This window comes from Triturus cristatus, chromosome 4_1 (genome assembly GCF_964204655.1).
Source record: "Triturus cristatus chromosome 4_1, aTriCri1.1, whole genome shotgun sequence".
In the NCBI taxonomy this organism is placed as follows: domain Eukaryota; kingdom Metazoa; phylum Chordata; class Amphibia; order Caudata; family Salamandridae; genus Triturus; species Triturus cristatus.
Window position 1 is genome coordinate 535,374,980 of NC_140585.1, and position 24,233 is coordinate 535,399,212.

Below are 24,233 nucleotides of genomic sequence, written 5' to 3' on the forward strand. Positions count from 1 at the left end.
GTCAATGTCAAGGGGAACAAAAGTGCCATCATGGCTGGCTCAGCGAGTTGCTTTTGGATGGTGCATTGCCACGTAATCCTCCTGTGGTGTTTCTCGGACGTCCCCTCCTGCGTTTGGCAGGGGGGGTCTCTGCTGCAGGCTCAGCGGTGTCTGAGGAGTAATTTCATCTCACTCCTCTCTGTGGCCGCTGCTGAGGTGGTGGGAGATTCAGCAGACGGGCCACTAGAGGTGGGTTGAGCAGTCATTTGGGCCGCATATCTGTCCCTCAGAACACCCACAAGCTGGCCCATGAGGTCCACAAGTGGGCCCATACGTGTGTCCATGAACCTCAGCAGCAGGCAGAGCTCACGCACTTCTTCCACAACCTGGCCCATTTGTCCCTGGTTCTGTTCATATGCCCCAAGGACTCTTGCGATGGTGGCTAGGGCTTCTGTCTCAGTGTCCTCCTGTATTTGTCCCCCAGTTGCCCTCCCACCTGCCCTGCTGACACGAACCTGTGGCATTCAGACTTGACGCACCCGCACACTCTCCCTGAATCCTCTGATTGTGTGGTGGTGTTGGTAACCACTGAGTGTTGCAGGCAGCAGTGGTGATGGTGGTGGTGGCTACCGCACAGGTCATTGTAGCAGGGGTCAGCACTGTTGTTGTTGCTATGGTGGTGGTGGGACAATGATGCCCTGAGATGTAGTGCTGCAGTTACTTGTGGATCTCCTGTTGAACAGAGGTTAAATGGTAATTTCAGTGCACTTCAAAAGCTTGGTGTTAGACTTTTGGATGTTACATTTGATACACCAAACACTTTACATTGCAATCACTTGGTATGGATGAAAGATAATGACCATCATGACATGATGTTGAGGTACATACATTATTTGTCCATGGTGTGACATGTAAATTGAAACCATGTGCCACGTACAGATTGTGTGATTACAGGGACATGTCATCATCTACCAACTTGCGGCACATCAACTTTTGATACTGCGTCTTTTTTGTTTACTCTTCATGGAATCAATTTCAGCGAAACAAGAACTAGCCATTGTAGTGTTATCCATACCTTTTTTATATTATGTACTTTAATTTGTTTGTCAGATTGACCATGCATGTTTGGTGTTTATATGGGCCTTCATGCTCTGACACCATGGAACTTATACATTGCATTCTGTGCTGTGCATGATTAGGCCCTGAATTTCTTTCACATGTGACTTGGTGAGTCAAGATTTTATTTTTGTGACAGTTACATGTGCTTAGCTGTCTGCACACTGGTTATGGCTTTTTGATCTCCGCCAAGTTAGCTGACATGTGAGGGCTGGTGCGGTCATATGTCTCCAGGCCTTTTGAGAAAGATGGCCGGGTGCATGCAGTGACTACCTACCTGTTCGGTGACAAAGTGGAGGGAAATAGCTGCCACATGGTTATGAGTGTGGGTAGTGTTCCTTCCTGCTCAGCTGTTGGACAAGGGGGCCCGGTGGGAGTTGTAGTGCTGGCTTCCTACCTACAAACACCCCTCCCTGTAAAGATGGCTACCTACTTGTAAGTTTGAGGAGTGCAATGACATGGCTGCTACATGGTTATGGGTGGGTGCAGTCTTTCATCTCGCTCAGCTGTGGGACAAGGGTGCCTGGTGAGAGTTGTAATGCTGGCTTCCTACCCACAAACACCCCTACCTGTTAAGATGGCTACCTATCTGTAAGTTTGAAGAGTTCAATGAGATGGCTGCCACATGGTTATGAGTGGGGGAGTGTTCCATCCTGCTCAGCTGGGGAACAAGGAGGCCTGGTGGGAGTCATAGTGCTGGCTGCCTGTACACATGCCCCCATGGGAATATTGCTAGCTACCTTTGAGATGATTCAGAGGAAGGAAGTGTTAGATATGTGAGACGTGTTGGGAAGAGTGGGTTGTGTGTAAGTGCATTTGTGTGTAGAAAGTGTAGCTTTCTAGTTGTGCACAACAGTACATAGCAGTGTAATAGGAGAAAATTTTACATACCAGCCTCCACTCCACCGGGTAGTCCTGTGAGAGTCTCTCAATGCAGTATGAAAAACACCTTCTCCTCCCATTCGGTGAATGTTAGTGGAATGGGAGAACCACCAACAGTCCTCTGAGCCAGCTCATGGTTCTTGTTGGCACGCTCTTTCACCCTGCTCTTGAGGTCATGCCACCTCCTCTTGATGTACCGCAGGGTGCATGGGGTGGTCCCTACTGCATTGATTTTGTTGACTATCCTTACCCACATTTGATTTTTTCTGGCTACTGGTGTCTGTTGGACCATGCTTCCAAACAAATGTGGTTCTACTCTGATTATCTCATCTACCAAGACTGACAACTCATTGTCAGTGAATTTTGGCATTTTTTTCTGTGCCATGGTGTGTGATGTGCAAATGGGTGAAAAGTGCAGGTGTGAAGGTGGTGGTGGAGATATGTGTGGTGTGTGCGTGGTTGTGATGGTGTGATGTGTGCTGATTTGCCTCTCCTTTCTGCTGTGAGGTTGGGCCCTTCAGTTCTGGAGTTGTGCAAAGGATTCTGGGCAGGGAAAGGGTTGGTTTTATACTCAACTATGTGGGTGGGTCAAAATGGAGGATTCATGTCAGGTGTGTTATCTGGGTTGACCTGGGATTTGTATTTTTTACTTGCCATGGGGATGTGTCATTGGGGTGTGTCAAATGTTTTTGGAGGCTGCGCCAGAAAAACAGCCACATTTGGTAGCCATGTTGTGTGGTTGCTTTCGACCGCCATTCCTCTTTCCGCTTGACCGCAGCGGTCTGAAAGCAATGGTCCTTCCGCCAGCTCTACCATTCATCCTTTCGCGTGACCGTAGTGGTCTGAATGCAATGGTCCTTCCACCAGCTCTACCATTCATCATTTCATGCGTTCGCGGCGATCGGGAACAACTGATTGTTCCGCTGGCTCCACCGTCGTATCATAATTTCACTTGCAGTCATTCCGCTGGTCGATCGGCATTTGTGGGTTTTGCCGTAGCAATTCCGTCCTCTGCGGTCGGATTTTCAGATTTTCCAGACGTTCCCGGCGGAGTTACGTCCTCCGCGGTCAGATTTTTCTAGCAGTGCCTCCTAATCTGATCACCGGTTTTGCCGCGGTACATGCAGATGGTTAATTTCCGCTACCACAGCGGTCGAAATACTTTTCCTACCGCCATCGTAATCAACCGCAAAGTTTCTACCTTCTGATTTTTTCAAGTAATTCTTAAACCTCCATTGGGGCAAGATTGCAGGCTCTATCTGCTAACATCCCCTTGAAGCTTAATAACTGCTGGAGGAGGTCCCGCTGAAGTCATTAGTTTAGGGAGGAAAAGCTCAGAGTGAGAGTAAATCAAATTGCTGAAGTCCCATCGTAGGGCGAATATTTTTCGTTCCGTCACTCGGTCAAGATTTCTACCTTTTTTATGGATCTCAAAATCTTTAGGTGGGGCAAGCCGGAAGCTGTAGCCCATCAATCAGGCAGCTTTGCTATGAGGTCCTGTCGAATTTCCGGATGTCTTGGAAGTTTAAAATCACCAACCTTTCAGACATTCTGGGGCAGTTCCACTTAGGTACTTCTAAGGATACAAAGGACCTGAGGGAGAACACTTAGAGGCCATGACACAATCCAACCAATACTATCGGCAAGATCCAGTAAAACTGAAGTTGTAACTGGTCTACTAGATGTTGCAGCAAAAAGGCCTCTTGCATCTTGTTATGTCCCTGTAGCCACAAAGTAGGTCAGCCAACACTACTTAGTCATGGGTATTCGGGAGCAGGTCCAACCCTTCAGGTCTCCTCAAAGGTTGCAGACAGCAGGGCCGGTCTTCTTAAATTCTTTAACAGGTCCAGAAATTGTTCTGTGGACCTGGGGGGGAGGGGCTACTTTTGTTTAGTTCACTAGGCAGTGAGTGAAGGTTCCTCCGAGGCCCTCTTTGATGGTAGAGGAAAAGGTTCATAAGGGCAAACCATCCTGTTTGCAGCATATCTTTTTGTCCCACTACAAACTAACCCTCAATGCATAATGTTCAGTAAAATTCAACATGACAAAAATCCTGCCCATGAGGGAGCTTGTGGCACACCTAGGGGTGTGTTTTATGGTAATGAGTCATTCCCTATCACTCAACCACTGTATGCTGGTCTAGGGCCAGCTCACTCCACCACTGAAACTAAATCCAAGAGTCTGTTTTGGGATCAAAACACACCTCTCCTCCAGACTTCCTTCATAACCAAACTATAAAGTACAGGTTTCCCTTAGTCCCTTTTAGGTTGGTGAAGTTCCTCAAAACTCCTAAACTGTCCTGTTTGGGTTGAGCTAGAGTAATGATCATGGACAAAGGTGAAAATGAGGCCTTAATCCTATTTGACCTTTCCACAGCCTATAACACCATCTTCCACCCCATCCTTATACAATGACAGCATGAACATGAAAGCGGCATCAAGGAACTGCACTGTTCTGACTGACTTCTTCCTGGCAGGCTGCACCCAGTAGGTCAACTTGGCCCCTTTCACCTCAGACCCCCTCAACCTCATCTGCGGAGTTTCACAAGGATCCTCACTTAGCCCCCCCCACCCCCATTCAAACGCTAAATGACCCCAGTTCCCAGTATCATCTGCGCCCACTGAATCAACATCATATTGTACACTGATAACACTCAGCTCAAATTCTCCCTCTCCAACAAGATGCCAAACATCCAGGCCAATTTCTCCATCTGCAGGACTGGAGTCTCCAAAAGGGTGAAAATGAAGTGTCTCTAGCTCAACACAGGCAAGGCGCAAGTAGTAATCTTTGGCAAAGACAACTCACTCTGGGACTCCCTCTGGTGGCCTGCTGAACTCAGACCCACACCCCTCCTAGCAACCCATCCAAAGAACCTCAGAAAGTTATTTGACAGCCAGCTCACCATGACCAAAGTGAATGCAGTCTCCACACTCAAGAAGATGTTCAAACAAATGGTTCCCCACCAACACTCACAGAACTATCAAGAAGTACTCATCACCAGCAAGCTGGCTTGCAGCAATGCACTCTATTCCAGAATCAGTTTAACTGACCAGAAGACTCCAGACCATACAAAATTGAGTGGTCAGGCTCAGCCTCAGCCTCAAACTCCAACACAGCATTTGCATCACCCTACCCCTCAAAGCTCTCCATTGTTTCCAGTCCTGACCCACAAACAAGCACTCTTTGAACTCCTAATGCATACATATAAAGCCTTACACTACATTGGCCCTATGTACATCAGCAATCACATACACTTCCACAAACTTACAGGATATCTCTGCTCAGCCGAACTCCCCCTGCATATGCAGAACCAGATCTAGTGGTCATGCCTTCTCCTACCTCACTCCTAAAGCCTTGAACAACCTGCCTCTGCACATCAAAGCCACCTCTTCCATTCTTGAATTACACAAGATACTGGAGACCTGGCTCTTCACCTATGGCCGGCACTGGCTCAGTCCATTCAGCTCCTGCTTCAGTGTCAGGATACCCTCCTAGGTGAGTCGTGTGCTATACAAATACACATAACAGAGCATAGCATAACATCACATTACACAACATAACATAGCATAATATAAAAAACATAATATAACTCAACATAATATGACATATTCGAAGGTCGAAGAGCCCAGATTTACTGTAGAGCAAATGATAGTAAGGTACAGTATCTCAAAGAAACCTGACTCAGTGATGCGGCGAGTGCAAGGTAAGTGGTTTTATTTATTTGTTTATTTTAGTTTACGTATCCCATCGTCTGTCCACTTCACTCTCTGCCCGCCCTGCTCCACCCCGCCCCACCACTCTTACCTGTGCCGGCCGTGCCTGCAAATGGATGTTTTGGAGTATTAAAAGTGACTCTCCAAAGGAGGAGGGCCGCCGTTCCTCTACCTTCTTGCTTTTCTTTTTGGGGCTTCTACTGCTGCTGCTCTTAGCAGATCAATTGGAATCATTCATTGCCGACAGCCTGTTTGATTACCTTTTTATGCCCAAAGGCTTTTTCTCTTTGCAAATGAACTTGCCTGCTAGATAATTTGGAGCAGTCTGGTGAGAGACTAGCCCTGAGCTTTCCTGATTTTTGCTCCTTTCCTCTTGCCCATGGACTTTCCCTTAGTGGACTTTAACATGATCCCTCAGAAAACTCTTTTGAACAATCCTCCTGCCTTTGTTGATGGCAAGCATCTGTAACCTTAAAAATCCTCTTCATGGATTCTCTATTTAGCAGTTGGAATACTGTGACAAAATGTCTGGTTTTATACTGCATGCTCTAAGACCGATGACTGTACTGCTCAAAATGTAACTTAGATACATTGATTTTGGATCTTTAATACAATAACAATTTTTACCTAAACTACCTCGTCCTGTCATTGTGTCTTACTGTTCTTTCCATAAAACTGTGCTTGCGAGATATTGATTTCTGAATGAGTGACAAGGAGAGTCATAGATTATTTTCAGAACATCAGGTTCTGCTGCTTCTATTCTGTGTAGCGACAGCAGAACTTTTGGTTTGTATAATCCTAGTTAGCCTACACTTCTTTAGGAGGTTGAGTCTTCCAATTGCAATACTTCATTTTTACAGCATGGTTCTAAGGGTAGTGTACTTAAACCTTATCCCTTATCAACTGGCGAGTTGGCTACCAATTAATGGTCCTCATTGGGTGGCCAATGGTTTCGACAACCTGATTTCTCACCCCTCACTATGATGAAAAAAGCCCATCTGAGGACCAATGCCTCTGTGGTAAAGTATAGAAACTGAGTTCAGTGATACAAATTGTCAAATTATTTAGGGGCCCAGTACAGTTGTTAATGCACTAGAAGTGCTTCCACTGGATCGACCGCCACATGGGATCAGCACAAAGCAGTGATGAAGACTACATATTCATGCTATCTGACCAAGACACAATTGACAAGGCTGTCTCAGCCAATCTGTAACTATGGCAGCACCAAGCAAAGTTAATGATGGCTAGTGGAGTATCATAAGATAAGATGGGGGCTGCCAAGATGGAGGATATTAAGTGGAAACCAGCATTACCCCTTCAAAGAATCGCACCTATGCCTGGGGGTCCACCTACCCACTTAAAATGTGGAGAAAACTTCCCATGGGGTCTATAAAAAAGTGGAAACATGAATGCATACCTTGAAGGTGAATTACCTCTACCATCGCCACTCCCTTTTAAAATGCCCTGGCACTGGGACTTGTCACTGTTTGCAACCACCTTACAGAGGGATATATTCTCAGAAGCAACCCCACTGAGAAAATTAAATGTCCCAGTCTTACCATATAGGTAGAGGACCACACTACTAAGTTTGTATTCCACAGGGCACCCTCAATTACCATCATGTGAGGGAAGAATTCAAGAAGATTAAAGGACTTGAGCCAACATTGCAAAGGTCTTGTAAATAGGTCTACAACTGGGCAACGTCAAAGCCATTACAATTTCTAAGGGCCTGATTATGAGTTTGGGGGTCCATGGACTGTCAATCTAATGGTGGTGCAGCATTGCTGGTGCGGCTACTGCTGCACCATCAGTCTGACTGCCGTATTACAACTCTGGTGGTCGAACCACCATGGGATCACTGCATCTGCCAGGGATCCATGATCCCTGGAGGTGGTGTGGGGGTCTGAGGCCACAATATGCTTGGTGGTGCCACTGTTGCACCCCCAAGCATATTATGAGTTTCCTCACCACCCAAACTCTCATTGCGGTGCTCACCACATAAACATGCTGGCAGTGAGGGGACTAAGGTGGCTCTACAGGGCTCCCTATTGCCTCTGGGCATGGGGATACAAGCAGGGGACACATGGTGTACCCTCCTCTGTGTGCATTCACCACCTTTCCTGCACGGCATGGACTGCACAGTCTGTATCGTGCAGGAACAGGCATTGCAGTGTCTTCTTCTACTAGGCACTGCTGTGGGACTGCCAAAGGACCGCCCGGCAGACCACGAAGAAACTCCTAATCTGGCAGGCAACCGAGTTTGGCAGTGGTGGAGCAGGGCACTGTCTGTCGTGGCGGCCAGCTCCTACACCGCCAAACTCATAATCAGTTCCTAAGAGTTTTCAAAGCCATATTGAAGTACAAGTCAGCGATCATGGCGAAAGATATCCGATACCTATCTACTGAGTTTTACCACAGAGGAAAAGATGAGCCTCATCTCAATAAACTACTGGTTGTAAGTTAACTCAACAATCCAGGTAGATTTCCAACAGCTGTTTAGATGTCTGAGAAAGATGAAAGACACCAAAATACGGCTGCACGTCAGAAGAGCAATCTGTCTGGTGGTGCAGAACCACTAGAAAATTATTTTCCTTTACAAGAGACTGTGAATGCAAGATCAAAATGTATTCACTCTGAATAGCAGTTTTGAATTCAAGGTCCCTATACTATTGGTCTCCCTCATTGTAATGGTACCGAAGAATGATAACGTGAAGGACATACAAATATGTATTGAGATTAATCAACCCACCAATGTCATTGAAAGAAAACAACACCATAGGCCTCACATTTCAGAAATTATTACACAACTAAAGGTAGCTCAAGTCTTTTCACAACTTACCTTCAACAAGGGATATCATTAAAACAAACTGATAGATAATTGCAGATACAAAACAACATTCTCAACACCTTTAGGACAATTTAGATACAAGTAAATCAGCTTTGGTTTCTCATCTGCAGCCAAAAACTTTAAAAAAGATATTTCCAATGTGATGTAGCATGTCACAAATGCATTCAACAAGAGCAATGGCATAATAGCATTTGGGGCCTTCAAGCAAGAGCATGACAGAGAACTCTAACAAGTATGCCAGTCCTTGTCCGTAGCCAACCTCACACTCAATGCTGACATTGCTAACAAACATCCAGAGACCGATGCCCTCTGGTCATTTTTAGGTATGGCCAGTTACTGTGCTCAGAGAGATGATGAAACAGGGTACTAAATGAACATCGTACATCAAGTTGGAGGAAGCTATCAGGAAAATCAAGGAATCTGTGGTTATTGCCTCATTCATGGCATATTCCACCCCTAAACAACTTCCAGAGCTAGTGAAGATTATTAGGCCATACTAGAACATCATGCAGATGGGACCCATGACAGATCTGAAGATGGTGGCTTTTGCCAACAAGATTCTCACGAATGTCGAAAAACTGCATTACTAAATGGAGAAAGAAAGCCTGGCGGATGTGTGGATTTATGAACATTTTCACATATTCCTAACAGTAAACGATTCACCATTGTCTTGGGTTACCAAACCCTGCCATTGATGTCTGGACACCTGAGGACTCAAATGCTACCCAGGAGAGTGTTAATAAAGTTACAGAAATAGAGCTATACCATACTGCACAGACCAGGCAAAGAACAGAAACCTGTTGAATAATTTTCTTGTGACCCACTCAATTCCACAAATACAGTCCCCTCCATTGGGGAACAGTGGCTCAATTTCCTGATACAACTGAGCATACTAAGGGGTCTATTAGGATGGCGGTCAGATGGACGGAGGCAGTCGTCCACCTGCGATCGCAACCCAGAAAACCGCCGGTCCCATTAGCATGGCAGTGATTATGATGCTGGCGGTAATCATGCCGGCGGTAGCCAGCCTTTCTGTGGCGGTGGAACCACTATGGAAAGGCATACGGAGTATGTCTCCGGGGGCCCATTGCAGGCCCCCAATGTGGTTGGGGGGTTTGGGTGTACTGGGGGTACCATCTCCCTGTACCAGGTGGCAGGAACTGTGTAGTGCCTGCCACACAGTGCAGGGATATGCTGGACATGCTTTTTTGGACATCGCGGCGGTGCTGCTGGCAGCAGCAACCGCCGCAATGTTAAATGCTGCGATCGTACCACCACGGTTGGATTTCGACTGGCGAGCATACTTATTGGACCGGCGGTTATGCCGCGGTCCTAGCGGGCGGTGTTTTCCCGCTACCATGGCGGTCAGAGTGATATTCCGACCACCATCCTTATAGACCCCTAAGTACCCTTTCAATCCAGTAAGTCTCAGATGTCACCAAAAAAGTCAAACAAATGCTGCGATCACATAAGTGGCATCAGTGGATTGAACACCAAACAAAGCACCCAGACATGAAAGCAGATGAATTCACAGCTCTTCACAATATCATAAGGAGAGGTCAGTCATGGCTAATGCTCTGAAGCTGAGGTGGATGTGAATAGGGTTCCCAAAGTTCAAATGCAGCAAGAAGCAGTAGACCTGGCACATGACAGGCATTGAAGGACCATAGCAAATAAATGAGATCTATGATATAGACTATGGCTTCTGTTGTGAGGTAAAACAGTGGAGGGAACACTATGAGAGTGTTGCCTGTGACAGTTTACCACCAAGTCCAGCAAACCAGTACCACTAAGAACATCAGAACTTCCTAACCAAGTTTGCAGCCTGATTGACCTTTTTAGCTCTACTAATAGTCATGTATGAATATTCCTGGTTCTCACTACACTAACGAAGGCTGGATCATCCACCTACACAGCTAAAGCTGGTTCACTGATACAACATCGACTCTGATAACATCAAACTTCAAAATTATCGAGTCAACAATATCGTTAACAAAAATATTGATACACAAAATTGAAATGACACTAACATAGAGAAATAAATATAGTCTAAAGAAATCTTGATTATAAAAATATAGAACACAAAAATATAAATTAAATAAAAATAAAATGAAACACAACGAAAATATCAATATAAACAATATCGACAACACAAACATTGATAAAATAGGTATAAACTATATCGAAAATAACATTCAAACATAAAATAATACAATTTACAATAATATAATAAAATAACAGTCAGTCAGTCAAAAGCTTTTATTTCGGTATAATACCATAAAAAGACATAAATACCTATTTACAATGAAAATGATTAAAATGTACATTTACATATAATATAGTCCATCAAAAATAAAAACCTGTTTTACAAATTAAATTGCATTAAAACACAATTGAAAGCATTATTAGGAGGGACGAGGTAGAACAAGATCCAATCCCTAAACAATCTCATATCTAGACATGCTTTCGCTACAGCACTAGAATCATCTTTAGGAACAGATTATAACCTCTCATTTTGCAATTTTTTGTGCCTTGAAAACCACATGGAAAGGAGGAATCTAGCCGTCGCAAACACTATCATAGGGGTAGTGTCATATTTAAGAATTCTGAACACCTCCTGATAGTCCCTAAGGCCCCTGGACTTACAGAGTTGAATAATCCATTTTGCTCTTGCCTTGGTGTAGAGAGGGCAAAAGAGCATAACATGCAACTCTGACTCACAGGTATCAATACATTCTGGACAAGAGCTCGTGGGACAAGGCACACTAGACCACCTGTGGGTAAGAGCCCTCAGTGGTAAAGAGCCGTGTCTGAACTGAATGTATAATTTCTTGGCCAGTGGGGGCTGGATAACATCCAAGAAAGTTTCAAAGTGGGGACTAGTCTTAATGTCCAAAAAGGTGTTGGTGAGCCTACCCAAGGAAGAATGTAATAAAATTTCCTTTCGATACTGCTGTAGAGCCACAATCAGTGATTTCTTAGTCAGCAAACGGCAAGACTCTTCAGGTGCCAACCACAAGTCCCCCTTACCTAAGACATAACAGAGGTTCTTAACATGCATCAGCCATGGTGTTTTCCCCAAATTCCCTCTTGACAGGAGATCACCAAGATCCTGCCTATAGCTCGCAAGCTCGGGTGTTGACCAGAGTCGTCTCCAATACAGGAGTGGGCGGTTCAGGGCGATCTCTTCAATAGGAACTAAACCTAAATCCCATCTCAGGGGGATTAAGGGGGTACTCATAGGTAATTTCAGAAGTCGCCTGATAAAGGAATTCTCGGTTGAGGTTAGAGGGGCAATACTACAGTGGACCCAAAGCTCTGTGCCATAAAGCGCATCCCCTCTAGCTTGGGATTTTTGGATTTCCATAGGGGGGCCCATGGGTTTAGAAGAGGTATTATTAATAACCTTCAGAATACCCCCCACGGATTGTGTTAACTTCAAATTGGCCTTCGCCATATGAGACCCCCATTTCATTTTATCATTAAGGGTTACCCCCAGGTAATCAAATGTGGATACACGATCCAGCTCTATACCTTCCATCTGGGGATGAGGACAATTGGCTGAGCTAGAGCTGAAGACCATAAATTTGGTTTTAGATAAATTCAATTCCAGATCCCTTATTTTACAAAAGGAGCAAAATGCCTCTAGTGAACGCTGGATGCCCATAAATGATTTTGACAATAGAAGCGTGTCATCCGCGAACATTAGGGCAGGTATCTTACGCCCCGCTAACCTTGGGGAATCCAGATTAGTAGCACACAATAAATGCTCAATCAGCCCATTCATAAAAAGGGAGAATAGTGTTGGAGCCAGAACGCATCCCTGCCTCACACCCTTTTCGACCGGAAATGGACCCGAAATTTCCCCACATCTCCCCAATCTCACCCTTGCATAGGTTCCTTCATGCATTCGTTTAAATAAATGGCAGAGATAAGGGGGAGCACCCATCTCCAATAGTAAAGCCATAGCTTCTCCCTTTGGACCATGTCAAACGCGGACCGAAGGTCAACGAAGATCAGATACAGATTGCCAGCACCCATGGAAACCGTCTTCCAATAGACCAACTGTAGCCTGAACAGTTGATCAATGGTGGAGACTTTTGCTCGAAAGCCCACTTGAAGAGAGGATAAGATTTGATGTTCCTCCATCCAAGTCTGTAATCTTGGTAAAAGCATGCGGGCAAACAGTTTCTGTAGAACATCGATCAGGCTTATGGGGCGATAATTGGCCGGGTCCAAAGGGGAGGATTTTTTGTGGATGGGTATAATTTCAGCTCCTAGCCAGGTGTAGGGAATCTTAAGGCCCTGCAGGATAGCATTAAAATAAACCCGAATGTAAGGAGCTCATATTTTTTTTCACTTTGATATAGATCACCTGGGATCCTATCGAGGCCCGGGGCTTTCCCCACAGATAGGGTACTAAGAGCCAACTCGATTTCCGAAAGGGTGCAGGATCGACTCTCCAGGTCCACATGTTCCGGATAAGCCATAACAATGTCATTTGGCTTGGTTACTAGGTCTAATCCACTATCGGTATTACTAAGCGAATAGAGGGGCTTGAAATGCTCAAGCCAAACCTCCTCGCTAAGATTAGGAATGATAGCAGAAGGACTTTCTGCCGAACCAGCTCGAACAAGATTCCAAAATGCCCTAAAATCACGAGCTTCTAATGCTAGCTTCATGCTTAACCACCTTGAATCCTCCCACTCGGATTTTGCCTCTTTTATCAGGTTTTTGTAGTAGACCCTCGCAGCTCTAATGCTTGACTGGGTACCCTCTTTTACTTCCCTAATCAAAGCAGTCTTGGCCAACCTACAATTTTAATTATACCAGTGATCATTCTTAGAAGTCTTTGGCCTCTGTGTGGTAGAGCTGTAAAAGTAGCCAGCCAGACAACCGAGAAGTTTATTATGAATATGCTGCAGGTCCGGGAGATAATGCTGAAAGATATCTCCATTGGGACTCAAAAGGTGGGAAACTTCCGCCAAAGAGCAGGCAACGCTGCGGTATAGTTCGGCCAACTTCGCCTCCTCAGTCGCGATCCTTGCCCACCTGATGCGTCTACCACCTGCAGCTAAAACCAAATTCTCGCTTCTTGGTGTTACTGGACCCCTAGGAACTATACGACCCCTGATAATGGTTACCAGTTCTAATGACAGTAAGTTATGGTCACTGTCAACCCTAGGGATGACAGAGAAGGCTCCCAAATAGCCCCTGAATTCGACACTCACCAAGATATAGTCAATTGTTGAACAGTTCCCGGGTCTATTAAAAGTATAAGAACCCGGGACATCGGGAAGAAGTCTGCCATTACAGGCCCTCAAGCAATGAAGAATAACTATCTTATTAATCTCAAGGGCCAAAGGCAATAAACGTTTTTCCGGGTACATAATGCAGTCTGGGATTTTATAATTTTCATCCTAATCTAGGGTCACTGAGGGGATCCCAAGGAGGGGTTCAAAATGGCAATTAAAATCGGCACCTATAATTTTGTGGGACAAAGGGGGGAGAGAGTGTAAAAGGACATCTAAGGCACCCAAAATTGATAAACCCAGCTGAAGGGGATAGGGACGCAAGTAGACATTAAGTACTACCAGCGAATATCCAGCGGGGAAGGTAAGCACTAAACATAAAATATCAGAGCACTGAGTGTCTATGATCTTAACTGAACAACCTAGGTGAGAGGCAACCCAGACAACTAGCCCCCCCGAAGGTCTACCCCTGGCTCCTTGAACCGCAGGAACGAAAAAAGATGCATAGCCCACCCTCACTGGGATGGACCGTAGCCACGTTTCTTGGAATAAACATATATCATAGTTATCCATTAGCTCTCCCCACTCTGGATTGGGGAGTTTAGACCCCAAACCAGCCACGTTCCAAGACCCTACTAAGGGTCTGCGTGTAACTACTTGAGAGGGACAGTCCACTAAAGGATCACAGGCAGCAGAACAGGGGGATGCTATTGGGTCTGAAAGACCAGACTCTATTAACCCTTGTGTGAATCTATTACTTTGGGGGGATAAGGGGATAGAAGTTACTCCTATCCCAGTTCCATGTGGCGAGTTAAGGAGGCCCGCCTCCGTACTAAAGCCACCCTTTACCTGGCCCCCTTTCGCATACATGGTCAGTAGTTTCGATGTTTTGATGTTTCAGGAGACATGGAGTACTACTAGCCTGTCACTTGAGGGGTTTGCATGCTTTAATAGCACCGCTTCTACTCCTGATGCTGGCAGACCTAGCGGTGGCCTATCCACATGGATAAAGATCACCGCAGGAAGTAGTATTAAACCTTTGGAAACAAATGACAGCCACTTTCAGGCTACAATATATTCGAATGGGATCACGATATGTTTTATAAATTTTTATAACAACGATTTTAAATCACTGCCAAATAGGAATTTTATCTCTTTATTTGATTTTATTGATGACATGATAGAGGGTAATGGGTCCGGGAAACTGGATGGAATTTGTTTAAGGTGCGATTTTAACGCTCATTTGTATAAAAAACCGCACAACATCACAGTCTCATTTCCCACGATAACCGCTTGTAAAAGAGGGGAAGAATTGTTTAACCATTTATCCTCTAGGGACTTAACCAATGTTATGGAAAAAGCTGGTGGCACACCCGATATTGAGCAACCGCCTACTTTCATAGGCCGTGGTTGTTCATCAACCATTGATTACGTTTTTATATCATCGGCCCTTGAGAATTGCCTAGTTAAGGCTGAGGTCCTACCAACTAGTTACAGCGACCACAACCCCATATTGACAACTATCAAATTTGTCAATAAAACTATTAAACGAAAAGAAATAGGGGCTAGGGATCTGGCCGTATCTACCGATAAACTTAGAGTAATCTGGAAAGGAATAAATAATAAAGCATTACTTGCGCGAATTATAAAACTCTATCCTTTATTGGTGGAAACGTGCCTGTCCAGCGACACCAAAGACATAGAGATCGCTGAGGCCTTTATTGGGTTGTGCTCTGCTATTAAAAAGGAAATTTCCAAACCTATCAGGCAACAGAGCAAGAACAAAAGATGGTTTGATGGGTCCTGCTCACGGGCAAATCGGGACCTCCGCAAGGCACTGGCCGAAAAACCTCGGAATATTATGCTGGTCACGGCCTTGAGAAATCGCTACAAAAAAGCAATCAAATTGCGCACAGATGAGATCCTGAAGGAGAGGTGGGACTCATTGGCAGGCACTGCCGTGCTCAAAGATGTAACAGGGTTCTGGGGCGAGGTAAAAGCTCTGAGGTCCATGGGATCCAATTTAACCCCCATTAACTGTAACATACCAAGTAAATCATGGGAGGAGCATTTTGCAAAAATATATGCAGCCCCTGAAACAACTATCGTTTTCTCTTGCCCTGTACCTAAGGTTGATATATCTATTTTTGAGGTGGAAGATGCCATTATCCAAAGCGCAGGGAATAAAGCCCCAGGCCCTGATGGCCTATCCATCGACCTAATTAAATCCGAACCAGATTTTTGGTCCCCCCTGCTTTGTAACGTTTTTAACAAACTATCCAACACCACAATCCCAGAAACTTGGTCAAGCAGCATCATCGTACCTATCTTTAAGAAGGACGATAGATCAAACCCTAGCTGTTACCGCCCTATATCTTTAATAGATAATACATTGAAAATTTTGGGCAGGGTGATTTTTAATAGAATCAGACTTTGGGCAGAGGAAAACCAAATTCTACATTCCTGCCAGCTGGGATTCAGAAGTAATGAGGGAACTGTAGAACAATGCTTGAATTTAAATCTCATATTAGGCAAGTACACCATTGCTAAAAAAGTCCCTTTGTACCTGGGCTTTATGGACTTATCATCAGCGTTCGATTTTGTTAATCGATCAAAACTATGGGAGATTCTCCTAAATTATGGATTAGATGAGTCACTTGTTTATTTCCTGGCACATCTGCATAGAGACCTCAAAGCCCGTGTCAGGATAAACAATGATGGAGAGGTCTCCGGGGATATATTAATTGGTAGGGGGGTCAGACAAGGTTGTGTCTTGGCCCCCCTACTTTTTATTCTTTATATAAATGAATTAAACAAATCCCTATCCAAATCCACATGCGATGTGCCGAAAATCAATGGCAACTTACTCCCAGTATTGTTATACGCAGATGATGCGGTCCTGATGGGCCGCACACCTAAAGCACTACATACTTTAATCACGGGCTTTGTCTCCTTTATGGCTGGTTTGGACTTATGCACTAACTTTAAAAAGTCATATATTATGTCTTGCGGTCCAACTAAATATCGCATCAATCATATAGCCTCAGGAGATAATATCCTAAAAAGCACTAGCACCTTTCCGTACTTGGGCCTGATTTTTTCAGACACTGGTTCATGGGCCGCACACGTAGCACATGGCAGAAATAAACTCGCAAAGGCAGTTAATTCTATTATTAGCTTACAACAGCCAAAGAGGGCTGAGGTTATGATGCCCCTAATACAGATCTACAAATCCCAATGCCTACCTACCCCAACACATGGCGCTGAGGTGTGGGGGTACACAAACAGCAGTGGCATTCAAAGAGAAGAAAATAGATTTTGTAGAAAGATTTTGGGGGCTCAAATTTCATCACCCACTTACATATGCCATAAAGAGCTAGACTTGTACTATGTTGAGGATTTTATCAAGTCCCGGCCAGCTTTGTTCTGGCTGAAGATATGGCAAAATCCGGCTGCAATTTTAACACAGGAAATAATTAATGACTGCCTCAAATGTGATAGAGGCAGTTCTATACCGTGGCTTAACGCTCTCAAGGAAAGCTTAGCTAGTGTAGAACTGGAACACATCTTTCTCGACCGATTAAACACAGAGGGCATGAATATTAAGACATTGAGAGAGGCATTATTTGACTCATATCGAAGGGAAAGAGAACGTTCAGAGCTTCTTAAATCTTCAATAATTAGATATACTTCCATCTCGCCTAGCCTGGGCTATAAGAAAGATACACTACAGGAATATCTTAAAAAGAGTAACGGAAGATGGAATAGGAGCCTGCTCTTCCGCCTTAGGGATGGAAGCATAAAATATTCCCTTTGCTTCCCACTCGGTTTTAACAAAAATTTAGAGCATTTGCCCTGCCCATGTGGGAACGGTCAAAAACAAACAATTCTGCACTTTCTTCTTTTCTGTAACTTTTATAATAGCTACACCAAACAGTATCTTATTCCTCATTTTAAGTCACTTGCTATCACCGACCATAAAATGGCATATAATGAAATACTACGGCTAAGAAGTGATATGATGATTTTTAGAGTAAGTTCTTTTTTATATTCTGCGGTTCGCTCACGGAAAACAATGGATATTTTATAGTTTGTATTATATCTGTTGTTCCTGTTACCTAATTTATCGCTTATAGCTTGCCTATTTGCACATGTTATAGTTAGGCCGTTGTATGCATAATGTGTATACTGAAATTGTGAGCACTTTATTGTTAGTTTGCACAACTTTTATGATATTGACAAGATGCCTTGGCTTTATAAGCGAATTTACTTGCACTTTATCGCTACCCTGCACTTTCTGCCCATGTTTCAACAGTATTATTATGAAATTGAAATTGATCATGTTTTAATTTTTGTTTCATGTTTGTATTTTTATCTTATTGGTGGTGATGATTTGTACTTTTATGGATATTTTTATCCGAATAAAGACCATTTGACTTGACTTGACATGGGCATTCCTTTGGTGTGCCTCAGAAATGATGGTCAGTCCACAAAGCTAAGTGCATCAAATGAGTTGGCGACCGGAATATTATAATGAGATTGGTGGGTGATTTGATGAAAATAGGGTAGTTCCATGGGCCTTGGAGCACGAGGATGCATATAAAAATACCCCAAGTGACAGGTGTCAATAGGGCCTATTTTGGTCGTCCCTCCAAGATCCAGTATGTGGCCAACTACTCTCGGGTCCCTAAAATTGATTAGGACACAGTCCTCACCAATATCTTTAGGTCTGGTCTCCAATCAGCAAACTCTACGTACAAAGAGGATCTCCCCCCGACCTACTCCATTCAGTGGTCTATATTTAGTTAACCAGTGAATAACTTTATTTTTTAGTTCATGATATGTTTCCCCCCTATCACTCAATAATGGAGGTACTCCCGTGAGCACCGCCACATAGGATGAAGCCTCGGGGGGAAGCTGCGGATAGGGAGGCGATTTTGCCAAACCCTTTATGCCTGTATTCACAGCCGGGTTGGGTTGCAGCCTACCCACCCCCAGGCTCCGTGTACCACAAGCCTTTATACTGGGAGGTTGTTCACAAGAGGCTGGACCAATAGCAACTCGAGACGTGTTGGGAGAGATAGAAGGACCAACAACAATAGGGGGTAGCGCTGGCATCACCAAGGGCAGCTGGACTGAATCAGGTGATGTAGATTGTGGGGAGATAGAGGGAACCTGTGGGGTAGCTTTGCTAGTCGTGGTTGATATTCCCAAACCCCCCAGGCTACCAGGATCTCGCAAAGCAGAATTTGACTGGTTTTTCCCAACACCTTTAGTATTAATCAAGGTTACTAATCTGTCGATCTTTGTCGACAGGGATTTGAAAAGAGCGTTTAAGGTCTGGTCTATGTGAGTCTGTAGATCTATTTATAAGTCGGTAACCCACACCGGCGGACTTGAGATAGGTGGATGGGGAACAGTATCCGGGTGAACAGGAATGGATAAGAAAGGCGCTGGATTTTTTGCCATTTTTTTAGCTAGCTTCTTTTTCTTTGGCTTCACACGCTTTTTATGTGCCACTGGGGATACCAAGGAAGATTAAAGCGGAACAGCTTCCACTTGCGCATTCTCAAGGAATGAAGTCTGGGCACATGGTAGGTGTGTAAAGGAGGGCAACATAAAAGACAAGGCTTCCGCATCAACCTGATTAAGTGAATCTACCGAACCATCGTCCAAAGAAGCTGCAGGAGGAATAGCGGGAGTAATTGACAACCGCCTTTCGGTATTTTCAATTGCTGTGGCTACCACCCCAATGGTTTTCTGGAGCATTTTATCAATAGCTGTGAGGCTCGGGAGCGGCGGGTTTGAATTAGCAGGTTGCCTGGTCATTGGTCGAGCAGTAGAGGGCTTACAGTGTTTCCCCATGATTAGATCACCAGTCACTTGAGCACAAGCTCTACCTTGTGGGTATCAAACACAAGTAAATAAAGTAGCAACACTATATTAACAGCTTTTGACTGCTTGCATACAAGATGATAAGACAAGTAAAATTACTAGACATGAAGGAGGTACGAAAACCAACTAACCCGCTAGCACCAGTAAGGGGGGATGGCCCAGCCCGGCCACCTTCGGCCTTTGACGGGCAAGGACGGGCCCGCCCTTGGCCCGGGCTTTGCCTGGGCACTGCCCGTGCACGTCCCGCGCTGCGTGGGCACCTGGCGGCCTTAAGAGTGTTCCGGCACTACCAGGCGCCATCACCGGCAAGCACCGAGAGCTGGGGATGCTGGGGGTTGTAGTTCTCATTGGCCGTTCCCCTCATGGCGGCGAAGTTCATGGGCTGAATGGAAATAAGTGTGAGCCCCCTGCGATGGCCGTTCCCCTCACAGCAGGTAAGTAGATCAAAGGTTAGACCAACAGGTCTCAAAGAACGCGTTCCGCGCTGCGTGGGCACCTGGCGGCCTTAAGAGTGTTCCGGCACTACCAGGCGCCGTCACCGGCAAGCGCCGAGAGCTGGGGATGCTGGGGGTTCTAGTTATCGTTGGCCGTTCCCCTCACGGCGGCGAAGTTCGTGGGCTGAATGGAAATAGGTGTGAGCCCCCTGCGATGGCCGTTCCCCTAATGGCAGGTAAGTAGATCAAAGGTTAGACCAACAGGTCTCAAAGAACGCGTCTCGCGCTGCGTGGGCACCTGGCGGCCTTAAGAGTGTTCCGGCGCTACCAGGCGCCGTCACCGGCAAGCGCCGAGAGCTGGGGATGCTGGGGGTTGTAGTTTTCGTTGGCCGTTCCCCTCACAGCAGCAAAGTTCGTGGGCTGAATGGAAATAAGTGTGAGCCCCCTGCGATGGCCGTTCCCCTCACAGCAGGTAAGTAGATCAAAGGTTAGACCAACAGGTCTCAAAGAACGCGTCCCGCGCTGCGTGGGCACCTGGCGGCCTTAAGAGTGTTCGGGCGCTACCAGACGCCGTCACCGGCAAGCGCCGAGAGCTGGGGATGCTGGGGGTTGTAGTTCTCGTTGGCCGTTCCCCTCACGGCGGCGAAGTTCGTGGGCTGAATGGAAATAAGTGTGAGCCCCCTGCGATGGCCGTTCCCCTCACGGCAGGTAAGTAGATCAAAGGTTAGACCAACAGGTCTCAAAGAACGCGTCCCGCGCTGCGTGGGCACCTGGCGGCCTTAAGAGTGTTCCGGCACTACCAGGCACCGTCACCGGCAAGCGCCGAAAGCTGGGGATGCTGGGGGTTGTAGTTCTCATTGGCCGTTCCCCTCACGGCGGCGAAGTTCGTGGGCTGAATGGAAATAAGTGTGAGCCCCCTGCGATGGCCGTTCCCCTCACGGCAGGTAAGTAGATCAAAGGTTAGACCAACAGGTCTCAAAGAACGCGTCCCGCGCTGCGTGGGCACCTGTCGGCCTTAAGAGTGTTCCGGCGCTACCAGGCGCCGTCACCGGCAAGCGCCGAGAGCTGGGGATGCTGGGGCTTGTAGTTCTCGTTGGCCGTTCCCCTCACGGTGGTGAAGTTCGTGGGCTGAATGGAAATAAGTGTGAGCCCCCTGCGATGGCCGTTCCCCTCACGGCAGGTAAGTAGATCAAAGATTAGACCAACAGGTCTCAAAGAACACGTCCTGCGCTGCGTGGGCACCTGGCGGCCTTAAGAGTGTTCCGGCACTACCAGGCGCCGTCAACGGCAAGCGCCGAGAGCTGGGGATGCTGGGGGTTGTTGTTCTCGTTGGCCGTTCCCCTCACGGCGGCAAAGTTCGTGGGCTGAATGCAAATAAGTGTGAGCCCCCTGCGATGGCCGTTCCCCTTACGGCAGGTAAGTAGATCAAAGGTTAGACCAACAGGTCTCAAAGAACGCGTATCAATAACATATACCAAATATTTCAAAGAAACAATAAAAAACTTACAATTTAATCACATTAATTAAAACAAATAAATTAAAAATACAAAAATAAATAAATAAACAAATACAACATTACAAATGTATCACAAATAACGGAAATAAAAAACCATAAGTATATATTATATAGATTTATATATATAACACATTTATATACATATAACAATAAAAAAATTAAAACAAACAATAATTACAGATAATATTTATTAAACAAATTGAATTGTAACAGCTAAATAATTGAAAAAAGCTATCTCGACCAATAAATTTAAAACACACAAACCAATTTAAAACTCTAACTAATTAGACAAACACTATAAAAACAATCAAATAATTAACACAAAATTTACCGTATAGCGGACAACCACGGAGGAAGAGCAAACCTTTGAGAGAGAAAAGTGGAAACGAAAAACAACTGCTCTAAAAACTATAACAAACATTCCGCAGTAAAGGTAAGCACAAAACTTTGTAACTAAATAAATGAAATAAGCTTTTAAAAATATTATAACATGTTTTCCTTTATATATAACAGATTCAACATCACTAAAATTGTACCTAGAACTTTCAACACCAAGATTTACGTACACAACAACAATAAAACATAACACAAAGTACGTATATGACTAAACCAATAAATAAGGTAAATTATTTAAAAGTAACAAATGTAATTACAGAACAAAACATAGCTAACAATTGTTTTTCTTTTTAACAGCTTAAACAAAGTTCAACAAAACCACAACATCTACCAAGGACACTCCATCAACTAAAAAAGTAAGTATATTCATTTTATTACAAATAAATAAAAATAAACACTTGGGGGCCGATTACGATGGCGTGCGAACTTGAGTCAACCCGCTACTGTAGCGGGGATCGGGACCGCCCGGCTGTAAGGCGGTGGTCCTGCACACCTAATTACAATGCGACCCCCACTGTGGCGGTCGCATCCAGCAATTTAACATTACGGCGGGTGCTGCTGGCTGCAGCACCCGCCGCACTGCTAAATGGCCATGTTGTGCATTTCTCTGCACAATGTGGCAGGCACCACATGGAAAGGCTTCCTGTAGCCCACATTGTAATTTGGAGGACGGTGCCTGCTGAACACCACCACCATTTTACTCATTATGGACCGTCCGCCAGGAAATCGAGGCAATTACATCTGGCGGAAGAGTGGCGGGTGCTCTTTGCACCCACCACGGTCGCCGGCTGATCACACCCACTATCCTGATTTGGCAGGGGGAAATTGACGTCTGCTGGCGGAGGGCCTGCTACCGTACGGCTGGTGGTGGCGGGCCTTCCGCCATCATAGTCACCCCCTAAATAATATAAATAATTAAATTAAGTAAAATTCCAACATATTCTTTTATGTTTCACAGAATATGCTTCACAATAACTCCACCGACAACCCCCAAAACAAACATTACATTCGAAAACAAATACAAAATCAAAATAAGAGAAAAATATAATACAAAGTAAGTATATAAATTAACCAGAAAATAAACCTATGAAAAAATGATGAATTTAATAAAAAACGAATTATTACTAACAAATACTTTTCTCTTAACGGCTTCTACAAACTTCAACAAAAAGCAACATCAACGAAAGAAACTTCACCATCTACATTCAGAAAGCATTTTTTTACAATGAAATGAAGAGACTAAAAAAGTGAAATAAACAAATACACTAATAATATAACCTTTTATTTTATATTTCACAGATTACACCTCAATAAAACTCCACCTACAAAAGTCAAAACAAGGATCAACTTTGAAACTAAAGACAAAAGAAACACTACTGAGAAATATAAAAATATGTAAGTATATAAATCAACCAACAAATACAACAAACTAATCAAAAATAAAAAATTAAAAAACAAATTTACCTAGCAAATATTTTCCTCTTGCCAACTTACAAACTGCTACCTACAACAAAATCATCGAAATAAACATCAACGAAAATTAGTAAGTATTTTTTTTCCTCAACTAAATAAAAATAGAAATGAAATGATTAAAATAACCCAATAAAATGTAACACTTAAATAAAAATAACATTTTGCTGTCAAACCAATAGAAAAAAGAATTAGTGGATAAACATCAACAATCGAAAAGAAAATCCATCAAGAAAATCAAATCAAAATACATGTAAGTTTAATTTCAAATATATTATTTATACAAAATATTTACTATTCAAAATCGTACAATTAATAACTATATCTATACATATCCTCACAGATATACCAAAAAATGGCAGAACGAGCAAAATTCAATACTTCACAAAAGGGAAAACTACTTCTGTGCTACATGGGCTACACTTACACACAAGAGAAAATTATTGGAAACAAAACACATTGGAAATGCAGCAAATATTACTCTAACTCTTGCTATGGGAGAGCCACTACAATAGAAACCAATGTAGTAAATGTCAAAGAACACAACCATTCCCCCAATGTAACTGACACTGAGCTTAGAGATGCTCTTGAGACAATAAGAGAAGCAAGTACAAGCTCTCAACAGACAAGTACCCAAATACTTTAAAATGTGTTAACTAGGGTACCTGAACATGTCACAGGACAACTACCATCTATCCCTACTCTGAAGAGTTTAATTGCCCGTACTAAAAG